Genomic DNA, 5,200 nt, shown 5'->3' on the forward strand with positions numbered 1-5,200 from the left:
ATAGGTTTTTAGTGGTAAAATCTGAAGTACCTGATATGCATGTTGATACTATAATGGAATCTCGTGATGCAACATTTTTTGAGAACATATTTCCTATGAAAGATATGCATAGCATTGCTAGATTTTCTTCTGAGATAATTCCTGAATCTAGTACAACTGATGAATATTTCGAACAATCACATGAGGAAGTCCTTTAGAAAGATAACAATGAAGTTCCTAGAAGGAACAAGAGACAAAGGATTGCAAAATCCTTTGGTGATGATTTCATTGTATACCTTGTGGACGACACACCCAAGACGATTGCAGAAGCATATGCATCTCCGGATGTAGATGATTGGAAAGAAGCTGTTCATAATGAGATGGACTCAATTCTTTCTAATGGAAGTTGGGAACTAACTGATAGACCATATGGTTGTAAACCTGTGGGCTGTAAGTGGGTGTTCAAAAAGAAGCTAAAGCCTGATGGTACTATTGATAAATACAAGGCGCGGCTAGTGGCCAAGGGCCACACTCAGAAAGAAGGCAAAGATTACTTCGACACCTATTCACCCGTTGCTAGAATGACCACCATTCGAGTGTTACTTTCCTTGGCTGCCTCTTATGGTCTTATCATTCATCAAATGGATGTAAAGACAACTTTTCTCAATGGAGAGTTGGAAGAGGAGATCTATATGGATCAGCCTGACGGGTTTGTGGTAAAGGGTGAAGAGAGAAAGGTGTGCAAGTTGTTAAAATCTTTGTATGGTCTGAAACAGACACGTAAGCAATGGCATGAGAAGTTTGAAAGAACTTTGACTTCTGCAGGATTTGTCATTAACGAGGCTGATAGGTGTGTTTACTATCGCCATGGTGGGGGCAATAGTGTCATATTATGTTTGTATGTGGACGACATACTGATCTTTGGTACAAACATTAATGCAATTAATGAGGTCAAGTCTTTTCTATCAAAAAGTTTTGACATGAAAGATCTGGGAGAAGCCGATGTAATTCTAAACATCAAACTTATTAAGGATGAGAGTGGGATTACATTAACGCAATCTCACTATGTTGAGAAGGTCTTGAACCGATTCGGTTTTATGGATAGCAAGCCTTCTCCAACACCTTATGATCCCAGCGTGACACTCAGAAAGAACAAGAAAGAAACGAGAGATCAATTAAGATACTCTCAAATTATCGGTTCACTCATGTACTTAGCTAGCGCTACAAGACCAGATATCTCTTTTGCTGTGAGCAAAACTGAGTAGGTTCATGTCCAACCCGGGTGATGATCGTTGGCATGCACTAGAAAGGGTCTTGCGCTATCTGAGAGGTACTATGAGTTACGGAATTACTTATTCAGGGCATCCTGCTATGCTAGAAGGATATAGTGATTCAAATTGGATCTCCGATGTTGATGTACTTTACGCAACAAGTGGGTATGTATTTACTCATGGTGGTGGCGCAGTGTCATGGAGGTCTTGCAAGCAAACCATATTGACGAGGTCAACTATGGAAGCAGAATTAACTGCTTTGGACACAGCTACTGTTGAGGCAGAATGGCTGCGTGAGCTCTTGATGGACTTGCCGGTTGTTGAAAAACCTGTACCGGCTATTCTTATGAATTGTGATAACCAAACGGTTATCACTAAAGTGAACAATTCTAAAGATAATGCAAAGTCATCAAGACACGTGAAAAGACGTTTGAAGTCTGTCAGGAAGTTGAAAAACTCCGGAGTAATAACTGTTACGTATATACAAACAGACAAAAACCTGGCAGATCCCTTTACAAAGGGACTATCACGAAATGTGATAGATATTGCATCAAGGGAGATGGGTATGAGACCCATAGATGTTACACCATAGTAGTAACCCAACCTTTGTGATCGGAGATCCCGTGAATTAGGATCTGGGAAGAACAAGCTATTGGTTAACTGAGGAGAGTAATAACTTACGATCGTCTCCAAGTGAAGATGCAAAACTCTCAGAGCTGTAAGGCTCAGATCTGTAAGGCAGGTCGGCAACATGCCTTAATGTGGTTCTATTGGCTATAATTAGCAAAGATGCTATCCTACAGAGCAGTCTTGAAAGAACACACCTATATGAGTTCTGACTGTAAACGTCGCAGTCTATGAGATTTGGGTGATCTCTAGTAAACTCAGGAAGAGACCAAGGAGTATGACGTATAAGCTCCAAACCGCGGGGTAGCCTACTGGCGGTCAGGTACTGGTTAAGACTTTGAGTGAAACCTGTTCACACAAAACTAGCAATTCAAGGCATAGTCCATTGTCAAGTTGTGAATGGATGTAGCTTAAAGTTCTAGGCAGAAGTTCAACTTAACAGTCTCTGCTGAAACACTGGTATATTAAACAAGTGGTGAGAGAAGGCAAATCTCTAAATGGGTATTTGAGATCTGGTGGGGGATTGTTAGAATTAATGGGCTAGGCCCATAGCAATTTCTGAAATCTCAAAGCCCATGTGTAAAATGGCAAGTGGTGGTGCTAAGTTTAGTCCCACCTTGGAAGTTGAAGAAAAGTTGGACCTCTTTATATAGTGGGTTCTCTCTACCACTCTAAGTGATGTGTGAGAAGAGAAAGGGAAAAACCACACGCGCGCGCTCGCTCGCCTCGCCTCGCCTGGCCTGGCCGGGCCGGGCCGTGGCGAGGCGAGGCGAGGCGGCGCGTACATGCGACATGCGCGTGAATGGTTCGCCGAAATCCGGTCCGTCTCCTTGCAGGAGCGCAACTTCCTTTTGCCGTTTTATTTTTATGTCTTGGCAGACAAGTTTTTGATTTCTTGTCCGGTAAGTATACGAATTAGAAACTGAGTCGGTTTGGGATTGTGGTCGCGACACAATACCGCCTCTGGTCCTAATATATATACAGCTACCGGCTGCGGCCAGAGATACACCGAAAAACACCTAGGGTTTTGCCTCATCTCACAACTTGCGCCGCTATCGTAGTCTACTCCATCCCAAACGTCGGCGTGCATCGGCGCGTGGGAGAGCAGGTCTCCGGAACCGTTCGTCTTTGCGATCCTGCACCGGGAGAGGACGAATTAGGTTTTTGGGAAGCGCTGTGCGCGACTGCTCAAATTCGTCATCACGGGTCGTCTTCCATCCAAGTCGGGCGGTGCTACTCATCGTCGTATTCATCGCCGTCAGCAGCAGATCGTCGCCAACATCGTCATCAACACTGTCGCACCCATAATAGCTAACGATCAGTACGTCCAACATCCTCTGTTCATGTCTGTTTCTACAGCTACTGTTACGTGTTTGCTGCTGTTATGCATGTCTTGCTGTTCTTCTAGTTTGCTAGATTTTTGCATGCTAGTATCTCTTCTAGTCATGAATTATTTACTGGAGTTAATCATGAACTTGCCTAATTTTCTAACAGCATCAACACCTTCTCTTTTCTTTAGAACAGACAGAGCATGTCTCTTTATACCAATGAAGGAAGGAGGTAAAGCGGCAATGGTGACTCAAGGAGTGGTAGAAGAAGCAGCTGACGGAAGTAGAAGCGGTCATTGCAGGGGCCAGCTCGAATGCGACGCTGGGTCGCGGGTGAAGACCAGTGGCGATTTGGAGAGACGGATGGTTACGTTGAGTCAACAGGTCAAAGGCTCATCCTGTAGGTGATTGAAATAGACCACGCAGGTTATGGTAGCCGAGGGCGCAGGCCACGGGAGCCACGGGGCCGCCAGCAGCTCGTCGGCAGCCGCAGAGGCCAAGGCGGGTTGGGTGCTGAAGCTCGGACAGCGCGCGACGACTCAAGGCCGGCCTATGCGACAACGTAGGGCGCTGCGTGGGTGACCCGGTGAGGCAGGATCCGGTTCAAAGCCGCACCGGTCAAGGCGGCTCTCCGGGGATGGCAGCTGTGGTCGTGGCCTAAACCGGCCGTGCGGGAGTGACGGCGGAAACGGCAGCTAGGGACGGCTCGGTGCAGGCCGTAGTGGCGGAGTCCGCGGCTGTAGAGGCAGAGACCGACGGTTCGATCGCGAAAGTGAGCGAAAGGAGTCATAACCCGGCTCAGCGTGGAGGAGGCCGGAGCGTCGGTGGCGACTCGGCAGGCACGACCCGGCGGAACCGGAGCACCCGGCCACTAACAGAAGCAGACCCGGCGCGGAGCCGGTTTGTGGGAGAGGCGGAGGAGATCAGGCACGGGCAGGTGCAGCTACCGCGACGCGGCCTCTCGTGGTCGAGGGCGGAGCGGACCGAAGCCGGCACACGCGGGGAGGTGGCCGGACGCGGTGAGGGAGAGCCTTCGAGCCGGTGAGGCAGAGGCAACTCGGCGCGGTCCCGGAGCCAGCTGGTGCCGGGCACCCGGCCGCGGGCGGAGGCAACCCGGTGGGGACCCGGAGCCGGCTGGTGCGAGGATGACGAGCGGGCGGCTGAGTCGCGCGGGAGGCGGCGGCCGGGTCGCGCGGACGGCGGAGCGGGGGGGGGGGGTCGGCGGCGAGTAAGCTCCGTCAAGGGCGAAAACTCAGCGCCGATTTGGCCATGACAGACGCAAGGGCTCAGAGGGATGGCGACTTATAAGGCCAGCAGCTGGCGGGTTGGAGGCGTGAGCCGGCGATAGCGGAGGCGCGGTGGTTCAGCGGTGTGACGGCTGTACGTTGGCCACAACCTTGGCGGCTTTGAGGCAGTAACAGTAGATGCGAGCCGGACCGCTGTGTGCTCACACCCGTGCGCGCGGAGCCGAGCAGTGGTAGGCAGGGCCAATCCGAGTTGGAAACAGAGAAAGACCGGCCGCTCTTGGACCAATCCAGACCGTCTTTGACTCCCTTGGTTGATGTAACGTACGGCAACAGGTATGATCAGCAATCCAATTGAGACAAAACTGGACCCTAGTCCTCGGACAACTCGAGGACGCATGACTTGACAATTCCGATTTGACAGCAGTTATCGCTTGAAACTTGACGGTCCGGCCAAAATAGGTTGCAGCGGAAAACGTCGGGCTCGACGACTTTTTTATTTGATCGCTCATCCAGATGAACGATGGTTGATTTCTCTTGAACCCAAATCTCGTGATCCCAGATTCAAAGTTTGAACAGCAAATTTAATCCCCCCCAGTAATTGCTCAGATCTGACTTATACTGCTGATAAAAAACATAGCCCATGTAGATTTCTTGTAGACTGGCTCCTCTTTACAGGAAAAGCCGTGCATCTCGATCCCTAAAAAAGATCCCTTCAAGACCTCAACACCACCGTGCGCGGGCCCCATGA

This window comes from Triticum urartu, chromosome 3A (genome assembly GCF_056163025.1).
Source record: "Triticum urartu cultivar PI428250 chromosome 3A, HENAU_Tu73, whole genome shotgun sequence".
NCBI classification, from domain to species: domain Eukaryota; kingdom Viridiplantae; phylum Streptophyta; class Magnoliopsida; order Poales; family Poaceae; genus Triticum; species Triticum urartu.